Source organism: Rana temporaria, chromosome 6 (genome assembly GCF_905171775.1).
Source record: "Rana temporaria chromosome 6, aRanTem1.1, whole genome shotgun sequence".
Classification (NCBI taxonomy): Eukaryota; Metazoa; Chordata; class Amphibia; order Anura; family Ranidae; genus Rana; species Rana temporaria.
Genome location: NC_053494.1, coordinates 146,742,737 through 146,767,279, shown reverse-complemented (window position 1 = coordinate 146,767,279; position 24,543 = coordinate 146,742,737). Strand labels below are relative to the sequence as shown.

At 45.3% G+C, this 24,543-nt stretch overlaps 1 protein-coding gene across 7 annotated transcripts in view; it reads left to right on the top strand.

Moving 5' to 3' along the window:
* Window positions 1–21,495: 21,495 nt before the first annotated feature.
* Window positions 21,496–24,543, top strand: part of MLPH (melanophilin) — a 130,171-nt gene continuing 127,123 nt past the window's right edge. For 4 of the 7 annotated variants that reach the window (XM_040357515.1, XM_040357513.1, XM_040357514.1 and 1 more), the window contains exon 1: window positions 21,496–21,579. The gene's annotated coding sequence lies outside the window, so the exon portion shown is untranslated. The remainder of the gene's footprint in view (window positions 21,580–24,543) is intronic. The other 3 variants (XM_040357518.1, XM_040357517.1, XM_040357516.1) reach the window with 1 other exon arrangement.

The window sequence follows — 24,543 nt, the reverse complement described above, 5'->3', positions numbered from 1 at the left end:
AAAAGAAAGAAGAAAAAAAAGGGAAAGAAAAAAAAAGAGAAAAAAAAACCAACAGTAGTTTAGCATCCTACAGGGCGGTCCCTGCACAGTGTGCAGGGACCGCCCTGTCTTTTCTCCACTCCCCCCTATGGGGGGATCGGATGAACACGGACCGTATGTCCGTGTTCACCCGATCCGCCAGACGGAAGGAAAAATTGGTTTTTCCTCCGTCACACTCTGGCTTGCTTAAATAAAGGAAAGACAGTGACTATCTATCTCATATAGGATACGGATACGGGAGATTCAAGAAACTCCACCCAAGGGGTCCTCATTTCCGTAAACTTGGATGTGTTTTTGTTTGCTGTAGAAATGAACTCCTCCTTTCGCATAGTGTGATTAATCTCGGCTACCCACTCCTGTAGTGTTGGCGATATGTGAGATTTCCAATGTCTTGTAATTAATGCTCTGACTGGCATTAGCAGGAAGCTGAATAAGCCCTTTTTAATGGATTTAATTTAGGGCTGTGGAAATTCACTATTAATTCATCGATAAATCTTTAATTTTTTTGATCGATCAAAATTCTTTTGATTGGTACTCACCTTTCTGCCGGCTTCCAGGCCTTCAGGGACTTCTGTCGGAGATCCGGTGACGTCATGGACACCGGCGGGGCTTGCTGTGTCCATCTGAAGGGCTCCTTTGCTGTGCCTTCATATCTGCATGCCGGCGGGACCTCACTATCTGCCACATGCAAGGGCTGTTACACTTCCCTCTATCACTTCCCTCTATCAACCTGGGATTCTACAACCATCCACTGGGAGTTGTGATAGTTCCCTTCACGGGACATCTACATGCTGACGGACTGATTTTAACCTCTACTCATCTGGATTCAGCAGTGGCATTGTAGTACACATTTTTATACCAGTACCATACTTAGCTACATGTTTTTTTGACTGCTTTTGGTACCGTTTGGTATTACTCGCACCATTTTTACAGTTTATGTAGCTACATCGATTTTATCTCCAGTGCAATATTTATTTTGTTACCTACTTGAAGACTATAAAAGTTTTAATGCTATTCCCATCGAGTGCTGCCTTTGTGTGTTTTTTTGTATCCTGCTATCCATTTCACCAGGGGTTGGTAGCTGCACTGGGAATCAGCCTGCAAGGAGATCAGCTAAAAGCAGTTGGATCTGTATGTGCGTTATAATTAATCGCAATTAGTCGATTAAAAAAAAAAACGATTAATCGAACACAAAAATTTTGATCAGTAACCGCCCTAATTTAATTGATTCAGGGATAATAGAGAAAAGTACTATCTCTGGGGTCTCTAGCCATTGTTTGCCCATGACCAAATGATTTTACTTAAATATAGCCATGATGACCAATATGGTGTTATCACCGGACAAGACCACCATAGGTGTAAAAGTGTGCCTCTAGATTTGCCCATACATTGATTGAAATCCGGCTGGTCCCCGCTGAATACAATGTTTAGCAAGTAGGATTCCCCCATCTCCATCGAATGTACTGTATGTATGGGGGAATCAAGTCATTTTTTGGCATTCAACCCGCTGGTTGGAAGAATAAAATGACTCATCTGTGGGCCGCTTTAAGGATGCCCCCCATGTGGCAGTGCTTGGACCTAGGAGCATAGCCAGGCTGTGGAAAAGAACAAGTGGGCATGTAGGGCGGCATAGGAAAACCCGCCAAGCAACATTCGCAACAAGAAATGTCACAAGAGCAACAAAAAGCATTTCAGTCCTAGTAAAATTATACAAACCAAACATTTATATTATTTGCAAAATAGATAAACAAGGCACTGATAAATGGAAAATATCTTCATGCTAAGTTTTGGCTTCATATTGGCCTCCTGCTGAGAAAGGAACATATGGTTATAGTTTACACAATGCAAGGGACTTTTCTAGTATACAATAAAAATATACACATTACACTTACATGTTTATACTTACATGTTCATGACTTGGAAGCTGCTGCAGTAAAAAAAAAAAACTCAATTGGCTGGTTAAAGTTAAAATATATGAGCTGCAAGAGAAATATGACCTTGTAACACCTATTATTCCCAGTAACCCTGTGTTTGCTGCTATACATGTTTACACACTTCTAGAAAACTTTTGCATAAAAACGGGACTTGACATATATTCATGCTTAAGCTATCCAATTACACCAATGTGATCAGTATTTGGCCTTTCCATACTCTACCAGCAAAGTCCCAAATACTTACATTCACAGTGGGGGTTATTTACAAAAGGCAAATCCACTTTGCACTACAAGTGCAAACTACAAGTGCAAAGTGCACTTGAAATTGCACTGAAAGTGCACTTGGAAGTGCAGTCGCTGTAGATCCGAGGGGGACATGCAAGGAAAATAAAAAACAGCATTTTAGCTTGCACACGATTAAATGATAAAATCAGCAGACCTTCCTCTCATTTCAGATCTATCTCTCAGATTTACAGCGACTGCACTTCCAAGTGCACTTTCAGTGCAATTTCAAATGCACTTTGCACTTGTAGTTTGCACTTGTAGTGCAAAGTGGATTTGCCTTTCGTAAATAACCCCCAATGTGTACTTAAAGAAGACTTAAACCCAAAATTGAACCTCCGCTTAACTGACTCCTCCCCTCTCTGGTGCCACATTTGGCACTTTTCAGGGGGTCTGGTGTGCCAACATCACGGGCTCCCTGGACAGGTAAGTCTCCTAATATTAAAAGTCAACAGCTGCAGTATTTGTAGCTGCAGACGTTACATTTTTTTCGTGGGGGCCCGGAACTCCTCTTTAAATAATGACCTAGAGGCTGATTTTATAAAGGAGTTAGGAGTAGAGTTGAGCGGACACCTGGATGTTTGGGTTCGGACCCGAACCCGGACTTGGAAAAAAAAGTTCGGGTTCGGGACCGAACCTGACCCGAACTTTGACCCGAACCCCATTGAAGTCAATAGGGACCCGGACTTTTGACTACAAAAATGTCTCTAAAAAACTAAGGGAAAGGGCTGGAGGGCTGCAAATGGCAGCAAAATGTCGGGAAGAGCATGGCAAGTACTCTGGAAATAAATGTGGATAGGGAAATAACTTAAAATAACATAAAAAAAATAAAAATAAAAAATAAAATCATTTTGACCTTGGAGGACGAGGTCCATACAGTTTTGTTCAAAATTATTCAACCCCCCCAATGCTGTAAAGGGTTTTAGGGAATTTAGTGTACATTTGTAATTGTATTCAGAATGAAATCCTACAAGGACTTATTAAAGAACCATATGCAACTAAAATGACATCAATTGGTTTTGTAATACAGTAGTAAATGTTTATTTTGTGAATTCTTCATTTACACAATTATTCAACCCCTTAAAGACTACCACTCTGAAGAACAGAGGTTCATTGAAGTGTTTTCAATCAGGTATTGAAAACACCTGTGGATGTCAGGGAGCAGCAATAAAGCCTAATAAGCACCAATCAGGCAGCTTTAAAATGACTGTGATACTCAGCTCCTTCTAGACATTTACTGGCGTGTGGTTACAAACATGGTGAAGTCAAGAGAATGGTCCAGGAAGACAAGAGAAGAGGTGATTACTCTTCACAGGAAGGGCAATGGCTATAAGAAGATTGCAAAGATGTTAAACATACCAAGAGACACCATAGGAAGCATCATTCGCAAATTCAAGGCAAAGGGCACTGTTGAAACGCTACCTGGTCGTGGCAGAAAGAAGATGCTGACTTTGACTGCTGTGCGCTACCTGAAGCGTAGAATGGAGTCCCCGAGGTACTATGGGACAACCAATGCCATCCCATCAGTCCCCGTGTGACTGCTGAGGAACTGAGAAAAGATTTGTCAGATGTGGGTACTGAAATTTCTGCTCAGACAATACCGCGCACACTGCGTAATGAAGGCCTCCATGCCAGAACTCCCAGGCGCACCCCCTTGCTGTCTCCAAAGAATAAGAAGAGTCGACTGCAGTATGCCAAAAGCCATGTGGACAAACCACAAGAAGTTTTGGGATTGTGTTCTGTGGACTGATGAAACAAAATTAGAACTGTTTGGGCCCATGGATCAATGCTATGTTTGGAGGAGGAAGAACAAGGCCTATGATGAAAAGAACACCTTGCCTACTGTGAAGCATGGCGGGGGTCAATCATGCTTTGGAGCTGTTTTGCTTCTGCAGGTACAGGGAAGCTTCAGCGTGTGCAAGGTACCATGAATTCTCTTCAGTACCAGGAGATATTGGATGACAATGTGATGCAGTCCGTCAAAAACCTGAGGCTTGGGAGACGTTGGACCTTTCAACAGGACAATGATCCCAAGCATACCTCCAAGTCCACTAGAGCATGGTTGCAGATTAAAGGCTTGAACATTTTGGAGTGGCCATCGCAGTCACCAGACTTAAATCCGATTGAGAACCTCTGGTGGGACTTAAAGAAAGCAGTTGCAGTACGCAAGCCTAAGAATGTGACTGAACTGGAGGCTTTTGCCCATGACGAATGGGCGAAGATACCCGTAGATCGCTGCAAGACACTTGTGTCAAGCTATGCTTCACGTTTAAAAGCTGTTATAACTGTAAAAGGATGTTGCACTAAGTACTAAGATTGAATGTCACTTGGGGGTTGAATAAAACTGATAATGATGTGAGCACAGAAAAGACATTTGTGGTTATTTCATTATAAATGTTATGTTGTATTTGTCTGACCTACACGTGCCTCTTTGATTTAATTGTAAGCAGGATGACTGAATGATCAAAATCAATGTCAAACTGGCCAAAACAATCAATTTCAGTGGGGGTTGAATAATTTTGAATACAACTTTATGTAGTAGGAGGTTGAGGTGGATGTGGCGGTGTAGGTGGAAGCGGCGGTGGAGGAGGAGGTAGCCAACACAGCAGGTTTTGGTTTTAGGTTGAGGTGGATGTGGCGGTGTAGGTGGAAGCGGCGGTGGAGGAGGAGGAGGTAGCCAACACAGCAGGTTTTGGTTTTTAATTGATTTATTTTTTAAATTGGGGTAAACCCCAAAAGAGTGAGAAAGATCTAGGGTTGCTACCTCATCCCTTTAAACCTGAACACAGAGTAATTACACAGGTTCTGGGGCTAATTTAATGTCGATAAGGCACCAAGTGAGTTTAATTAGCAGCACCTTAATCAGCCAGAGAACCTGTGTAATTAATATGTTTTTGCTTTTAAAGGGATGAGATGGCAACCCTAGAAAGATCAGAAAAAAAACAATGGCTGGGTAAGGCCTGCCCGGTGTCTATTCTGCACAAGGTACGGACAAGTCCTCTGGGATCCATGCCTGGTTCATTTTAATGAACGTGAGTTTGTCCACATTGGCTCTGGACAGGCGGCTGCGCTTGTCTGTGATAACGCCCCCTGCCGTGCTAAATACACGTACAGACAATACACTGGCCGCAGGCCAGCACCTCCAAGGCGTAAAGGGCAAGCTCAGGCCATGTGCCCAATTTGGAGACCCAGAAGTTTAAGGGGGCATAGCCGTCATTCAGTACGTGTAGGCGTGTGCACACATACTGCTCCACCATGTTGCTGAAATGCTGCCTCCTGCTAAAACGTTCCATATCAGCTGGTGGTGCTGTTTGTTGTGGCGTGCTGACAAAGCTTTTCCACATTTGGGCCATGCTAACCCTGCCTTCTGAGGTGCTGGCGGTGCCCCTGCTGCGTTGGCGACCTCTTCCTCCTCCTCTTCCTTTGCCTTCTGCTTCCACTGTGCCCCCGCTGCCAGGTGGGAATTGTACCAGCAGCGCATCTACCAGCGTGCGCTTGTACTCGCGCATCTTGCGTTCACGCTCCAGTGAGGGAATTAAGGACGTTACATTGTCCTTGTAACGGGGATCCAGCAGCGTGGCCACCCAGTAATCAGCACCTGTTATAATGTGTGAAACACGCCGGTCGTTGCGGAGACACTGCAGCATGTAATTGCTCATGTGTGCCAGGCTGCCCAGAGGCAACGAAAAGCTGTCCTCTGTGGGAGGTGTATCATCTGTGTCCTCTGTATCCCCCCAGCCACGCACCAGTGATGGCCATGAGCTGGTCTGGATGCCATCCTGCTGTGAACATGGTTCCTCCTCCTCCTCCATGTCTTCCTCCTCCTCATCCTCCACCGCGTCATCCTCCAGAACTGTGCCCTTGCTGGACAATTGTGTACCTGGCCTTTGTTGGTGCACGAACCCACCCTCGGAGCCACTTGTGAATGACTGCCCTGAAAGCCTTGGAAATTATCCCGATTCCTCCTCCTCCTCCTCCTGTGCCACATCCTCTTCCATCATCGCCCGTAGCATTTTTTCAAGGAGGCATAGAACTGGGATAGTCACGCTGAGAGCGGCGTCATCGGCACTGGCCATGTTGGTGGAGTACTCTAAACAGCGCAACAAGGCACACAGGTCTCGCATTGGAGGCCCAGTTATTGGTGGTGAAGTGGTTCTGTTCCGCAGAGCGACTCACGCGCGCGTGCTGCAGCTGGAACTCCACTATCGCCTGCTGCTGCTCGCACAGTCTGGCCAGCATGTGCAAGGTGGAGTTCCACCTTGTGGGCACATCACATATGAGGCATTGAGCGGGAAGGCCGAAGTTACGCTGCAGCGCTGCCAGGCGAGCAGCAGCAGGGTGAGAACGCCGAAAGTGCGCACAGACGGACCGCACTTTCTGCAGCAGCTGTGGCATATCGGGGTAAGTTTTCAGGAAACTGCACCACCAAATTCAGCACATGCGCCAGACAAGGGATGTGCTTCAAACCGGCTAGGCCCAGAGCTGCTACGAGATTTCGCCCATTATCGCACACCACCAGACCCGGCTTAAGGCTCACTGACGCCAACCACTCATCGGTCTGTTGTTCCATGTCCCTCCACAACTCCTGCGTGGTGTGTGGTTTTCCCCCCAAACAGGAAAGTTTTAAAACTGCCTGCTGGCGTTTACCCATGGCTGTGCTGAAGTTGGTGGTGAATTTGTTACGCTGACTGGATGAGGAGCTGGTAGAGGATGAGGAAGCGGAGTAGAAGGAGTTAGGAACAGGAGGCAAACTGAAGCGCCCTGCAATCCTCAGTGGTGGAAGGACATGCGCCAAACTGCTATCCGCCTCAGGCCCAGCCGCCACTGCATTTACCCAGTGCGCTGTTAGGGAGATATAACGTCCCTGACCGTGCTTACTGGTCCACGTATCCGTAGTTAGGTGGACCTTGGCACAGATGGCGTTGCGCAGTGCACACCTGATTTTGTCCCCCACTTGGTTGTGCAGGGAAGGGATGGCTCGCCTGGAAAAGTAGTGGCGGCTGGGCACGACGTACTGTGGGACAGTCAATGCCATCAGGCTTTTAAAACTCTGCGTCTCCACCAGACGGAATGACAGCATTTCAAAGGCCAGTAATTTTAAAATGCTGGCATTCAGGGCCAGGGATCACGGGTGGGTAGGGGGGTACTTCCTCTTCCGCTCCAGTGTTTGGGAGATAGAGAGCTGAATGCTTCCATGGGACATTGTGGAGATGTTTGGGGACCCAGGTGGTAGTGTTGCTTGCCGGTCCTCTAATTGAGGGGTGGCAGGTGGCACTGTCACTACAGAGGTGGATGAAGAGGCTGAAAGGCCCGAGACTGATGCAGAAGAGGAAGCAGGAGGAGCCAGAGACCTTACTTGGTTTTTGAGGTGTCTACTCCACTGCAGCTTGTGCTTTGCACTTAGATGCCTGGTCATGCAGGTTGTGCTCAGGTTGAGAACGTTTATGCCTCGCTTCAGGCTCTGATTGCACAACGTGCAAACCACGCGTGTCTTGTCATAAGCACATTGTGTAAAGAACTGCCACGCTAGGGAACTCCTTGGACCTGGCTTTGGTGTGCTCGGTCCCTTGCTGCGTTGGGCAGTAGCAGGCGTACTGTCTAGGGGACGGACGCTCTGCTTTGGCACTCTGCTCCCTCTTCTGCTGTGCTGGTGGCTCTGTGCGACCACCGCCTCTTCCTCCGAACTACATGGGTCACCTGCATGAGGTTGATTCAATGTCAGGCCGAGGACCTCATCGTCCTCCACATCATCTTCCACCCAGTCTTCACCACTGCCCTCCTTGTCGGTCTGCACAATTGCAAAAGCACCATCATCCAAGACGTGCTGTGATGGTCCCCCCATGTACTCATCTTGAAATATAAGTGGTTGGGCATCGGTGCACTCAATCTCTTCCACTTCTGGGGCTGGGCTAGGTGGATGGCCCTGGGAACACATGCTAACAGACTCATCAAAAAGAAGAAGAGACTGCTGCATGATTTGGGGCTCAGACTGCTTGGCTGATTTGCAAGGGGGTGAGGTGAAAGACTGATGGTGGACATTGGCTGCAGGCACCAACTCTGAACTTTCAGCACAAGACTGGCTGGAAAACAATGTGAAGGAACTGGAGGCACTGTCAGCAACCCAATCTACTACCGCCTGTTCTGCTCCTGGCCTCAACATTTGTAGAGCTGGATTAGGCCCGACCAAATACCGCTGCAGGCTCTGTCGGCTACTCGCACCTGAGAAAGGTGTTTCACTTGTGCGTGTAGCTGGCACAGATCGACCACGTCCTCTCCCTGTAACAGGAGCTCCACCAGCAGCACCACGACCGCGGCCACGTCCCTTATTTGACGGTTTGCTCATATTTCTCAAATGTAGGATCTTGCCCTAAATGGGTGTTTTTTAAATACAACAATAGTGTAATATGGTGAAATAGGCAGAGATTCACCTATATATTTCTCTACCTATAGCAAGAAGCAGGAACCTAGCCCTAAACAATGTACTGCACAGACAGTATATCACAGGGGACAGGTAGAGTGCTAGTGAAATAGGCAGAGATTCGCCTATATATTTCTCTACCTATAGCAAAAAGCAGGAACCTAGCCCTAAACAATGTATTGCACAAACAGTATATCACAGGGGACAGGTGGAGTGCTGGTGAAATAGGCAGAGATTCACCTATATATTTCTCTACCTATAGCAAGAAGCAGGAACCTAGCCCTAAACAATGTACTGCACAGACAGTATATCACAGGGGACAGGTGGAGTGCTGGTGAAATAGGCAGAGATTCACCTATATATTTCTCTACCTATAGCAAGAAGCAGGAACCTAGCCCTAAACAATGTACTGCGCAGACAGTATATCACAGGGGACAGGTGGAGTGCTGGTGAAATAGGCAGAGATTCACCTATATATTTCTCTACCTATAGCAAGAAGCAGGAACCTAGCCCTAAACAATGTACTGCACAGACAGTATATCACAGGGGACAGGTGGAGTGCTGGTAAAATAGGCAGAGATTCACCTATATATTTCTCTACCTATAGCAAGAAGCAGGAACCTAGCCCTAAACAATGTACTGCACAGACAGTATATCACAGGGGACAGGTGGAGTGCTGGTGAAATGGGCAGAGATTCACCTATATATTTCTCTACCTATAGCAAGAAGCAGGGACCTAGCCCTAAACAATGTACTGCACAGACAGGATATCACATGGGAAAGGTGGAGTGCTGGTGAAATATGCAGAGAGTCACCTATAGATTGCTGTCCCTATAGCAAATAGCTGGAACCTCTCCCTCAACTATGTACTGGACACACACAGTGTATCACAGGTGGTGACAGGTGCAGTGCTGTTGAAATATACAGAGAGTCACCTATAGATTTCTTTCCCTATAGGAAATAGCTGGAACCTCTCCCTCAACTATGTACTGGACATACACAGTATATCACAGGTGGTGACAGGTCCAGTGCTGTTGAAATATACAGAGAGTCACCTATAGATTGCTGTCCCTATAGGAAATAGCTGGAACCTCTCCCTCAACTATGTACTGGACACACACAGTATATCACAGGTGGTGACAGGTGCAGTGCTGGTGAAATATACAGAGTCACCTATAGATTGCTGTCCCTATAGGAAATAGCTGGAACCTCTCCCTCATCTATGTACTGGACACACACAGCACTCTATAGGTGACTCTCTGCATATTTCAGGTGCACAGGTGGTGGCAGGTGCAGTGCTGGTGAAATATACAGAGAGTCACCTATAGATTGCTGTCCCTATAGCAAATAGCTGAAAAAAATCCTAAACTATAAGATGCAGATGTCACAGAAATAAAGAGTTCTTGTGTAGATTTCTGAAGCAGGATACACCTCTCTGACACTGTCCCTCAATCAACAGCAGCCTGTCCCTATAGCAAATAGCTGAAAAAAATCCTAAACCATAAGATGCAGATGTCACAGAAATAAAGAGTGCTTGTGTAGATTTCTGAAGCAGGATACACCTCTCTGACACTGTCCCTCAACCAGCAGCAGCCTCTCCCTACACTAGCTAATGCAGAGTGACGACCTGTGCTGTTTGCCTCTATCTAATATAGAGGCTGGTCACATGCTGGGTCACATGCTGCACTGGCCAATCACAGCCATGTCATTAGTAGGCATGGCTGTGATGGCTTCCTAGTAACTCTAGTATAACAAATGGCGATTGGCTGCCGTGCAGCGCGCCATAAAATACCCGAACTCCGAACCCGAACTTTTTCCAATTATTCGGGTTCGGGTTCGGGTTCGGGTTCGGGTTCGCTCAAAACTAGTTAGGAGTCTTCACACACTAAAATGTGTAAATATTAATTTCCATTATTCAGTCATGTGGAAAGAAACGTTCCTCTTTACGTATTTCATCTGTAAATGATTGGACAATTGAAGTGAAGATTAACACAATTTTATGTTTGAAGATTCCCAACTTCTCTATTAAATCAGCTAAACTCCAGGAGTTATTTGTATTGCATACATTGGTTCAGCATGGCACAATGTAAGTATGAATATCTCCTAAATAATGAGTCGCCAGGAAAGCTGAAAATCACTGTAGGTAGTACCATCATAGCTGGTCCACATAATGTCATCAGGGGCATTGATTACCAAGGAAGTAACAGTAAAGAATGGTGCCAAATAGCTGAATTTGGAGTAGTTTGTTGGTGAGCCTTCTACAACTTGTGGGGGACCCCTGTTTTGGACCAAGACTCAGACCATTCAATATCTGGGAGGCACTGTCTGAACCTATTAACCGCTTGCCACCCGCTGCACGCAGATATACGTCTGCAGCATGGCAGACTTTAAGGAGCCAGCATTGTGCACACACGTGCCCGCCGCAAGCTCAGTGACACTGACCGCGGGTCCCATGGACTAGATGTCCGAGGGCATGCCCGCGATCGTGACACGGTGAGGAAGAAGGGGGAAATGCTTATGTAAACAAGAATTTCCCCAGTCTTCCTAGTGACAAAAATGTGACCACAGCTTTCTGTAATCGGTAGCGGTGATCACTGTCCTGTTACACACAGCCCATCCCCCCTATAGTTAGAAGCACTCTCTAGGGCACACTTAACCCCTACAGCACCACCTAGTGGTTAACCCCTTCACTGCAGTGTCATTTTCACAGTAACCAGTGCATTTTTTTAGCACTGATCGCTATAAAAATGACAATGGTCCCAAAAATGTGTCAAAGGTGTCCGATGTGTTCACCATAATGTCGCAATCACGATAAAAATCACTCATCGACACCATTACTAGTAAAAAAAAATATTAGTTACATTTTGTAGATGCTATAACTTTTGCGCAAACCAGTCAATAAACGCTTATTGCGATTTTTTTTACCAAAAATATTTAGAAGAATACGTATCGGCCTAAACTGAAGGAAAAAAAAATTTTTTTATATATTTTTTGGGGACATTTATTATAGTAAAAAATAAATAATATTGCATTTTTTTCAAAATTGTCGCTCTTTTTTTGTTTGTAGCGCAAAAAATTAAAAACGCAGAGGTTATCAAATACCACCAAAACAAAGCTCCCAAACAAAGGACATACATTTTGTTTGGGAGCCACGTCACACAACCGCGCAATTGTCAATTAAAGCGCCGCAGTGCAGAATCGCAAAAAGTGGCCTGGTCTTTGACCAGCAAAATGGTCCGGGGCTCAAGTGGTTAAGGGACCATCCCCACAGGTTGAGCAGCCCGACGTGCCAGGTGATGTAGGCTGACTGAGTGGCAGTACTTCATCTATGTTTTCTATTACTTATGGGGTTCCTTAAAGTTTAAAATGATAAGAAAGGCTTTTTTTTTTAAATAGCAAACATGTCATACTCTTCCTGCTCTATGCAATGGTTTTGCACAGAGCAGCCTGGACCCTCACCATTCCTCCTGCAGAGTGCCCCCATAGTAAGCAGCCTGCAATGGGGGCACCCAAACTGATTTGTTCCCAAGCCACGGCACTGCGTGTTCATAGCATGCATGAAGGCAACAAACCTTGAGCCTTAACAACCATTTTAAGTTCACTTATAGGAACATGTTACCGTACTTACGGTGTAACATGTAACATGTTCCTAAGCACCCACTTGCTACGCCTGGAGCATGTCCGCACAGGAGAGGGTTTGTCTGCACAGCTGCATCATTCATTCGCAGAGTAAATGGAAAATAAACTACAAATTCCATCCTCCACCTTGGCAGAAGGACTTGATGTTCTCAATGAACCAGAAGTGTAGTAATCAGCGTCAGTAACGTCTGGTGTCCGGTGAACGGCAGCTTTTTTCCTTTCTCCTCCTCTGGATCACGACGGCTTCCGCCGAGCATCTTCCTCCACCTAGGCATCCAATAAAATCGACCGTCCTTTCAGCCAATCAGGAAATGGATATCAGACCCACGCTACCTGATTGTTGGAAAGGCGATTCAGTGTTAGAATAGCGAATATTCAGTCACTATTCTAACACACTTGGGTGGGCTAGGAGAGCAATGCTCTGCCTCCAGAGACCACCCTATTTTGAAGCCTATTAAAGCCTCTGGCTCTAATCAGGTGCTTAAAAAAAACTGCCGCTGTAATTCAATGTATAGGGGAGGTGGCGCCCGTGCGCCCTTAATGAACGGGCAACCCCTGATCAGCGCACTCATAGGCCCGGATTCAGAGAGCAATTGCGCCTGCGTAACCATAGTTACGCAGCGCAATTGCTTACTTGCGCCAGCGTAACGAATGCTCCTGATTCAGGAACCTCGTTACGCCGACTGCAGCCTAAGATATGCGTGGCATAAGGCTCTTATGCCCGCATATCTTAGGCTGCATTCTTGCGATGGCCGCTAGGTGGCGTTCCCGTTGTGCTCTGCGTATAGTATGCAAATTGCATACTAACGCCGATTCACAACGTTACGCGAGCCCTGCGTACGCAGTTTACGTCGTTTGCGTACTGCGGTTTTCGCGTAAGGCTGCCCCTGCTATTAGCAGGGGCAGCCGATGTTATGTATACCCGTCGTTCCCGCGTCGCGAAATTTAAAATTTAAGTAGTTTTCGTAAGTGAATCGTGAATGGCGCTGGACGCCATTCACGTTCACTTTGAAGCAAATGACGTCCTTGCGACGTCATTTACCGCAATGCACGTCTAGAAAGTTTCCCGACGGAGCATGCGCTCTACGCTCGGCGCGGGAACGCGCCTAATTTAAATGATTTCCGCCCCCTACGGGATCATTTAAATTGCGTGCGCTTACGCCGGGCATTTTGCCGGAGCGCACACGCAATTTACGGAGCTACAAAAACATTGCCCTACGCCTCCGTAAAAAAAGCGCAAAAGGTACCTGAATCTAGCCCATAGTCATCAACACTTCCTTCAGCTCAGTAACTGAAAGCCCATGCAGAGGTACAGGCAGAGAGCTGGAGGAAATGCCTGCAGGAGCCTTACATTGCCCCCGTGATCCACTAATCGAGAGTACAGTGCTTTGCACGCTCCTGTGGAAAAGAATAATGCACTTTTCTTTAATGCAAAACTATGTGCATTTATTATTTTTTTCTAAAGGGTAAACTTATCCTTTCAGGGCAGCAGTGTATATTTGCCAGTTTGTACCTTTGAATAACAAATATACAAAACAAGTGATTTATGATGTACATGGTATCAATAACATTGTCCTGAAGAAGCAGTTTAATGCCATAAAGTGTGCCTTATGGTGTTAATTTAGGCATGAATCAGAATGTGGATCTATACACAGGGTGCTTGATGTCAAGTGGTATTGTTTTCTTACTGTATATCTATGTTTTTATTTAGTTTTGGGGACAAATAAAAATACAATGTCCCCCAAATAAACTGTCAATAAAAATAAACTTTTGAGAATCTTGCATAGATGTGTTTTTGTGGTGTAATATATTTCTTCTTTGCATTTAAAGTTCTCCATAGACTAATAAATGTTAACAGTTTAGTATACATTTCCACCACTAGGTGGTGATGATGTGCCATGTTTTACTGTATAGGGAGCCTATCTACACTCTAGTGATGACTCCTTGTTCTAGGTTTCCCAACAGTACTGTTCCTATTTGTGTAATTATATTTATCAGCTACAAAGAAAGAAATTATTCTCACAAGGTTATGATAAATTAAAAATTTAGATTGTATCTTTAATATTTAAGATTGTATGGTTTTGTGTTATTGAAGCAGCATAGGTAAAATAGGCTGGGCTAATTACACATTAGATCAGGGGTGTCCAAACTTTTTTCAAAGAGGGCCAGATTTGATGAAGTGAACATGCTCGAGGTCCGACCATTTTGCCCGACATTCTTCGAACCATTAAAATTCGATCTAAGTGTGTTCGTTCGAGCACTAATACACGGCCCAACAAGAATTCTCTTGCCTTTATGGCTGTGTGTGGTGAAGAGATGAGCTCAGGCGTATTATTTGGATATACCGTATTTATTGGCATATAACACGCACCGCACAAATATCGGGAAAAAAAACTTAACATTTTAAATAAAGAACTGTGAAGCAAAATAAGGGTCAGTGCCCATCTGCAGACCCCCAATTGCCAGAAATGCAGCACACACGATTGCCAGGAATGCAGCACACATCATTGCCAGGAATACAGCACCCACCATTGTCAGGAATACAGCACCCACCATTGCCGGGAATACAGCACCCACCATTGCCGGGAAAACAGCACTCACCATTGCCGGGAATACAGCACCCACCATTGCCGGGAATGCAGCACCTATCATTGCCGGGAATGCAGCACCTATCATTGCAAGGAATGCAGCACCTATCATTGCAAGGAATGCAGCACCTATCATTGCAAGAATGCAGCACCTATCATTGCAAGGAATGCAGCACCAATCATTGCCATGAATGCACTCACCATTGCCAGGAATGACCAGTGTCCATCTGCAGCCAGCCGTGCCCAAGTGTCCATCTGCAGCCAGTCTAACCCAAGTGTCCATCTGCAGCCATGCCCAAGTGTCCATCTGCAGCCTGTCCCAAGTGTCCATCTGCAGCCTGTCCCAAGTGTCCATCTTCAGCCAGCTGTGCCTTATTAGTTTTAAATTTTGCCGCCGAGATAGGAGCCGGATGTCCTGTGTGTTCGGCTGTACTCGGCTCCTCACGCAGTCCCGCCCCTTGGCCCGGCTTCTATGATGCACACAACACACGTCCAATGGCAGGACTACGAGCCGAGCCTAGCCGAGTACACAGTACACTCGGCTCGGGCTATTACACTGGCGCTCGTTCACCTGACAGGCAGCGGGGATCGGCCGATAAATATGGTATATATATCTTTTGTGGCCCCGGCTCTGGGAGATAGTCGGGGCCACAAAAGATATATATGTGTAGATAACCAGGCGGGCCGTTCAAAACCGGGCCGCGGGCCAGACTTTGGACATGCCTGCATTAGATGGATACAGCTTACTTCACTCTACAAAAATACAACTGCATTGTGCCAAATATAGGTACTGCCTAAAAAAGCATTTCTTGTGAAATCACACTGGTAAATAATCACAGTTACATCTATCTGCCTGCACATTGTTTCACCCCCTGACTCCCTGGTATCCTAATTTTGACCAATTCCTATTGTCAAGAGCCTGGCCTGCTCCCTCCAATCCCTAGCACCTTTAAGCCGATGGACCTCTGGTGAGGCAAAGGGGCAATAACAGGAAGGGCCAGGCCACCAGTCACAGGATGTGGTCAAAAGTAGCATACTATGGCACCCACAGATTGAAAGCAGTAGTACCCAAAAGCAAAAAAAAATTATTGCAGCTTATTTATTCTTAGATGTGATGGTTTTATTGTTTTTTTTTTTATTTTACTCTCTCTTTCTTCTATTTCCATCTGGTGAACCAGCCAGCAATGTTGTTGTTCAAAAAAAAGCACAAACTCTCCAGCTCTCCAGTAGAATGTATCGGATTACATGGATGAGACAAACCACTAACGCTGGCAAGGCAGAGCTGGAGATGGCTTCAATTTGTTAGTTATCTATATCTGTGAATACATTTAGCAATACCCTCCCTGCAGACTGACCATGCTGCTTTCAGCTGTGCCCCCTGTACTCATTCCCCCAGGTTTGTGTCTCACTGATACAGGAGGTGTGCTGTTGGCCAGATCATCAGATGAAAACAGGGGGGGGGGGGGGGGGGGGGCAAGGAAAAGAAAACTGATGCAACCACCATATCTAATGATTTGTCAGCTGCAATATGATACATTTTTTGCCTTGGATTTATTACCGCTGGAATCTTTCAGGATGCCCAGTAAGAAAACTAAACTGATATGCAGGCACCTGTTGGAGATGTCCCCTATCACATTCCGTACAACAATTTCTTGTACCTCTATTGTCACAATTGCTTATTTAATCAGCTATATTATATAAGTGCACAGTATAGACTGTCAGTTGTTTTTTTTTGTTGTTGTTTTTTCTGTGTTATCTGAATAAGTGCCCATGTGTTGCTCATGAATTGTCACCGCAGCCTGTTTTGTTCCTGTGTATAATATCAATTTACTATTTCTTGCCCCCACATTGCCACAACTTCCCATTTGTTACCTTTGTATTGTGACAATTGCTTATTGCCACAATGCCCATTAGTTGCACTTGTACTATCACCATTGCCCTTTATTGCCCATGTATTGTAACAATAACCTCTTTCTTGCCTGTTTATTGTTACAATTGCATGTTTGTTGTTTGTATGTATTGTCAGGATTTACATTTTTTTTTTCTACGTATTTTCAAGTCAGTGCTGAAAATTTACAGGGACATTTAAAGGGGTTGTAAAGGTAAAAAATGTTTTCCTAAATAGCTTCCTTTACCTTAGTGCAGTCCTCCTTCACTTACCTCATGCTTCGATTTTGCTTTTAAATGTCCTTATTTCTTCTGAGAAATCCTCACTTCCTGTTCTTCTGTCTGTAACTCCACACAGTAATGCAAGGCTTTCTCCCTGGTGTGAAGTGTCATGCTCGCCCCCTCCCTTGGACAACAGGAGGGTCGGCACGCTCTCTACGTTGCAGATAGAGAAAGGAGCGGTGTGTTAGTGGGCATCCTGACACTCCTGTAGTCCAAGGGAGGGGGCGAGCACAACACTCCACACCAGGGAGAAAGCCTTGCATTACTGTGTGGAGTTACAGACAGAAGAACAGGAAGTGAGGATTTCTCAGAAGAAATAAGGACATTTAAAAGCAAAATGGAAGGATGAGGTAAGTGAAGGAGGGCTGCACTAAGGTAAAGGAAACTATTTAGGATTTTTTTTTTACCTTTACAACCCCTTTAAACATTCTGAGAATAATTACACAAAATAAACATTGTACCTATAAAGTACTAAACCATGGAAATATAGTATTAGCTCTACAAAGTAAATAAATAAGTTTTAAATCCAAAAGGAGAGACACAGTGAAGTGAATGAGGAGAAATGGTGATTGCATTTTAGCCCACTAGGTTGGTGATGATGCCAAGGAGTCTATAGGACAATGGAAGACTATTCTGCTATTCTACATCTTGAATGCACGAAAGCCAGACGAAGAAAAAATAATAAGGACCTGGTGTCCTGCACATGTGCTATCGATGGTGTGAATATGTTACATATGTGTAATGTTGCACAGTGTCTTCTTGCCATATACCATGTTGCTAAGATGCCATGTTAAACAGAGTCGTCATGCCATTTACTGCCATGTTATACAGTGCTATCTTGCCCAATACCATACTATTACAATTTGCCATATTAGTCAGTCTTGCCAAATTATATGTGGCTGAGCCGCCATAGTATTAAAATGCCATGTTATGCAACTTAGTGCATAACCTTCCTTCCCTCCATTGTTTTTCTCCAACTTTCACGTGTGACTCGTGTTTTACAATGTTCTCCCTCTTACACACTTACTAAATACCTTATTTAAACAATAGTGCTTTGTATTGACACCCCTCTTCTCAGCATCTGTACATGAAAACTGACTTTTCTTGCTGTATTGTGTATTTTATTCCTGTCCCCATCCTTGTAGCTGATGTAACCAATCGGAATCCTGCACCCCTATGACCAATTTCTGCAACAGCTAACCAGAAGCCAGCAACAAGAACACATAGCCAGGGCCGATCCTAGGGTCACAGACGCCTGGGTGCAGAATTTTTTTCTGGCGCCCCCACATGGGTGTGGTCATCTTACTAACTCCCCCCCTTTACACATGTTTCTATGGCTATGACTCAACACAGAGATGCTCCCCTAAGAAGTCTTCATTAGTGTCCCCCATCGGAGCCCCCCACAGCAGGTGTCCCCCACCAGAGCCTCCCAGCAGGTGTCTCCCATCAGAGCCCCCCCAGCAGTTGCCCCCATCAGAGCCCCCCCACAGCAGGTGTCCCCCATCAGAGCCCCCCCACAGCAGGTGTCCCCCATCAGAGCCCCCCCACAGCAGGTGTCCCCATCGGAGCCCCCCATGCAGTTGCCCCCCATCAGAGCCCCCCCACAGCAGTCCCCCACCATCAAATCCCCCCCCACAGCAGGTGTCCCCCATTAAAAAGCCCCCCACAGCAAGTGTCCCCATCGGAGCCCCCTACATCAGGTGTCCCCATAGATCAGTACTTGTCCAATAGATCCCTGTAGCTCGGGCGTGCTTTGAGCAGAAGCACATTACAGGGGGCGGGGCATACGTGGCATCTTTGGTCACTTGGAGAGTGGCACTCGGAGAGCATTTCTGGGAGTGCACGGGATGATTGGCAGCAGCTCCGGCCAACTCAGAAGCCACTCATCACACCGCCTATGGGAAAAGAGCCGACACATGCAGAGGGGGCGGGGCAGACAGGAGACTGCTCCATGCACACCGGACAGAATTAATTAGTGGAGCCTAGTGCTCCGCTGTGTACGTGTTCCGGTAGTAGGCTCCGCTGTGGTACCCAGCCCGGATTCTGGGGTCAGCGGGAGGTATGCGCTCCTGTCAGTTGCCAGCAGAGAGAGCAAGCGGGATAGGGAACCGCAGCACCCGCTAAATGCGCTCTGCCTCTGGACACAGACAAGGAGGAGGGAGGGGAGCACTTTGGAGCTTCGGTGCCCCCACCTCTGCGGCGCCTGGGTGTGGAGCACCCCACGCACCCTGCCTAGGATCGGCCCTGCACATAGCTCTTCTGAAGAATCAGGATTCAGGGAGGAGGGCGGGCAGCAAATAATGAACTATTCACACCAGAACAGAGTGCATAAAAATATAGGTGCAGTCTGCATTTTATGCAATGCAGTGCACAGGACAGCAATGGAGATGAATTTATGCTTACTGGTAAGGGAGAAGCAGTAGTGTGGTCTCCGGGAAGTTGCACATATTTCGGGAAATTGTAATATAATGTAAGCATACCTGAGATGAGAATGAGGGACACCATTTAGTATAAGGATAGGACACAATGATTCTTTCATATTCTTTCCTAAATGTACATATATAACTGGATACTAACATTTATAGATAAAGTTGATCCGGGGAATATCCGATTGCCTCTATGTAATGAAGAATTCAAAAGGAAAAAATTATTGGTTTACCCAAAAGTGATTTTTTTCACCACTACTTTTTCTTTATACCAAAATTTCTCATAAACAAATGTAATTTTTTTATTACTTCTACTTCTGTAATTTATTGTTTACTTCTAGTAACTAAATAGTATTTTTTTTATAGAAGACCTATACATCCGGCCAAAACAAGGCACAAATGAGGAGGAAAGAGAGGCTGAAGCCTCGTACACACGATCAGTTTCCCGACTGTGAGGAGAGCTTTTGGCCGGGAATCCCGGCCGTGTGTATGCTCCTCGCCGTTTTTCCGACGGGAAATCCGGTGGACTTTTGCCCGGCGGTTTTTGGCAGTTTTCCTATGGGATTCCCAGCCAAAGCTCCATTGCAGTTTTCCTGTTGGGAAAACCAGCCGTGTGTAGGGGGAAAGACTGACCGAGCAGGTTCTCGGCTTTCCCCTCTGGATTTTCGACAGGAACTTTTCCAGTCGGAAATCCCATACGTGTGTACGAGGCATGAGGGATTGTTTCTAAAAAAAGGACAGCCCCTCCAAATCAGGTACAGTTGGTAGCTATAGCGGGCAGCACAGGGGCTTAACTCTTCCTCCTAGCAGCACCAAGGCCACTGGCTCGAATCCCATCCACAGCACCACCTGCATGGAGTTTGCATGTTCTCTCTGTGCTTACATAAGTTTCCTCCAGTTCCCTTCAAAGACATGCTGGTAGGTAAATTGTCCCTAGTATTTGTATGTATGAATGTGTGTAAGGCTGGCCATAGATGGTGCAATTTTCTTTCCTGCGACCACCTCGATTCTCCCATCAACACAGTTAGTACATAATAAATGATGTAGGGAAGTGAAGTGCGTAAAAAAGAAACAGGTAACTTTTTATAGATGAGGCTGACTTGTATAGAAAGTGGTTTCTCATTTAAAAATATTTTTGCTGTGTAACCTTTTTTTGACAAATCAATGCAGTAGATTGGCAGGTGGCAATTTAGTAATGGGATTACTGTCTAGAAACAATTAAAACAATGCTATTACAGTCTTATTTAGTTGACCAAAATGTTTTTTTGTTTTTTTAGTGTCATGTTTATTTGCAATATATAACCTTCATAAGACAATTACAGTATTAGTGAAAAAACATATTGGCAGACACATATCGCTTATCATTTAAAGCGGAGTTCCACCTAAAAATGGAACTTCCGCTTAATCCACTCCTTCCCCCCTTATATGCCACATTTGGCATGTAATTTTTTTGGGGGGGGGTCAGGAGGAGTGGGACTTCCCGTCCCACTTCCTCCTTCCGCCGTGGGGCTGGTAAGGCGAATAGCTTAATCGCCTTATTGCAGCCCCTCCTGTAGGCGAGTGCCTGTGCAATCGGACGGCGCCGCGCCGCTCGCGCATGCGCAGTGCCGCTTGCGCATGCGCAGTGGGTGCCCGGCCGTGAAGCCGAAAGCTGTCACTGCCGGGTGCCCACACTAGGAATGAAGAGGGGGGGCGAGGAGCGGAGCCCCGGCCGGCGCGTCGCTGGAACCGTGGAGCAGGTAAGTGTCTGTTTATTAAAAGCCAGCAGCTACACTTTTTGTAGCTGCTGACTTTTAATAAACTTAAAAAAAGGCTGGAACTCCCCTTTAAGCATGAATTCTGTTGCTCTTTTTGGTGATGCATGTTGAAAAGCTATCAGTGCCCAGAGTCTGCCCAGCCCTATGTTCATGTGATCGGTGCAGCTGATTAGAGGCCCCTGAAGCTGCCTTTTGCTATGGGAGGTGACAGCGAAAGGCAAGGAGCATGTGACACCAAGGGAAGGGCCTGCCCTGCTTCACATTAACACACAAACTGGTTTAACTAAGAGACCAACCCAGATATTCCTTGCTGCAGCCAGTGAACAGGTAACGGAGATCCATGCTGTGAGAGTGTACTGCTTTTTCCTTCTTTAGTTAATGCTGGTGACTTTTCTAGCTAATTCCTATGTGAATATACTTTTTATATTACTTTCTCACCTAGTGATATGTTTTATTAAATGTTATTTTATGGAATGTATGTAAAATATCATTGGCATACAAAGTTGTTGCAAAATAGATGAATGATGTGTATGTGGAACTCAATTAGTGAGAGTGACGTTTATAACCTGTAAGCTCAGAGGCTTTGATGTTGGAGTAGAGAGCTCAACTTTACTGAGCTGCAGATGTACAGTATCAGCAGCTGTGTGAGGAAATCAGGGGAAGCAGTCAGAAGAAACAGCGGCATTAAAGCCAAAGGACACCTGAGATAGCATTTATTTTGCTGCAAAAATATTTTGCTAAAGCTAGCCATAGACCAGTAGAATGTTGATAGAAATGTTTCGCTTTTAGAGCGTTCGTTCCATCTTCTAATAGTTAACAAAGCCATCCACAATTCTGCCCCCTGTTACATCACTGACCTAGTCTCCAAATACCAACCTAATCGCTCTCTTCGTTCTTCTCAAGATCTCCTGCTCTCTAGCTCTCTCATCACCTCCTCCCATGCTCGTCTACAGGACTTTTCCAGAGCCTCTCCAAGCCTATGGAACTCCTTACCCCAAACTATCCGTCTATCTCCTTCTCTTTTAGCTTTTCGAGGATCCCTGAAAACCCTCCTTTTCAGAGAAGCCTATCCTACCCACATCTAACAACTGTATTTTAACTTTTCCCACCTGATCACCCCCCACATCTACTACCCTCTGTTCCACTTCACCCTCCCTTCTAGATTGTAAGCTCTAACGAGCAGGGCCCTCTGATCATTCCTGTATTAAATTGTATTGTAACTATAATGTCTTCCCTGATGTTGTAAAGCGCTGCGTAAACTGTTGGCACTATATAAATCCTGTATAATAATAATAATAATGGGCAATCAACATTTGTTTTTGGCCACAGTGATGAGAAAATTAGAAGGATTGGGATCTAAAAAAAAAATCAAAAATTTTCAAATTAATGAATTTCTAACAGTAAATGTGATTTTTATTTGGTCCATATGTTCCAAAATCGAATGTTAAAAGCAACGCAATTCTGAAAAATGCTTTTGATTGGCATTCATCAAGTCATCAAATGTTCTGAAGATTTTTGTACATTCAAAAGTCTACTAGTATCTGGCCACGTTAAGTGTACATATTGGGGGGGTGTATTTACTAAAGGCAAATCGACTTTGCACTGCAAGTGCCCTTGAAATTGCAGTCACTGTAGATTTGAGGGGAAGAGGTGAAATGAAGGGAAGCTCTGCTGATTTCTATCATCTAATCATGTACAAACAAACTTTTTTATGTCCTTGCATGTCCCCCTCGGATCTACAGCGACTGCATTTCCAAGTGCACTGGCAGTGCACTTGTAGTGCAAAGTGGATTTTCCTTAAGTAAATAAACCACATTGTGTATTAACCCCCCTGGCGGTATTCCCGAGACTCGGGGTTAGATTTTTGTGCTAGGATCGGTAACCCCGAGTCAGACTCGGGCTCGCCTCGCTGGATCCACAGGAAGTGTTTACTTAACTTGTTCCTGGATCCAGCGATGCCACCGCGCTGTGTGAGCGAGCAGGACCTCGCTCGATTCACACAGCGTCCTCCTGTGCCACCGATCTCCGTTCCCTGCGACGTTACGAAGCACGGGAGCGGAGAACGGCGCCAAATTCAAAAACGTAAACAAACACAATACACACAGTATACTGTAATCTTATAGATTACAGTACTGTATGTAAAAAATACACACCCCCCTTGTCCCTAGTGGTCTGCCCAGTGTTCTGAATGTACTTTTATATAATAAAAACGGTTCTTTCTCCCTGCAAACTGTAGATTGTCCATAGCAACCAAAAGTGTCTTTTTATGTCAAAAATGGTTTTAGAGCAGCTAGAAAACAGCGATAATAAATTATAATCACTTGCAGAATTGTGTGATAGCGATTTGTGGGGAAATTCATCATAAAAAAATAAAAGTAATGACAGCGACAATTCTGCAACTGAGCAAATTTCAGTGATTTTGAGTTGATTACATTATTGAATTATTTTTATTATAATTATATTTTTATTTGTTATAATTATTTATAATTATTTATAATTATTTATTATATTATAATTTATAATTTTGTTTTTAAAAAAAATGTCATACCCGGGATGCCTACTAGACTCTTGTTTGGTCAGATTTAAGTGAGTTATTCCTAAAAATTACAGGCCTACAGTATAAAACGCAGAATTTCCTTGCAAATAATGGTACCGCTTTCAGCACCTTTTTTCTGAAAGAATCATACCGCCAGGAAGGTTAAGCAAGGCCATCTTAAAAGCATCATGGGCCCCTGGGCAAAGTGCGTCCTGATCCCACCCTTTTGTGTGACATAGCAAGTTACGGCGGCGTAACGTATGTGGGCCGGCGTAAGCCCGCCTAATTCAAATGGGGATGATGTGGGTGTGTTTTATTTAAATTATTGTTGACCCCGCGTATTTTACGTTTTTTGCGAACGGCGCATGCGCCGTTCGTGAAAGAATCCCAGTGCGCATGCTCGAAATTCCGCCGCAAATCGTCATTGCTTTCGACGTGAACGTAAATTACGTCCAGCCCTATTCGCAAACGACTTACGCAAACGACGTAAAAAATTAAAAATTCGACGCGGGAACGATGTCCATACTTAACATTGCGTACGCCTCATAGAAGCAGGAGCAACGTTACGCCGGAAAAAGCCTTACGCAAACAACGTAAAAAATTCCGCCGGGCGCACGAACGTTTGTGAATCGGCGTATCTAGGTCATTTGCATATTCTACGACGGAAGCGCCACCTAGCGGCCAGCATAAATATGCACCCTAAGATACGACGGCGTAAGAGACTTACGCCAGTCGGATCTTAGCCAAATTTCGGC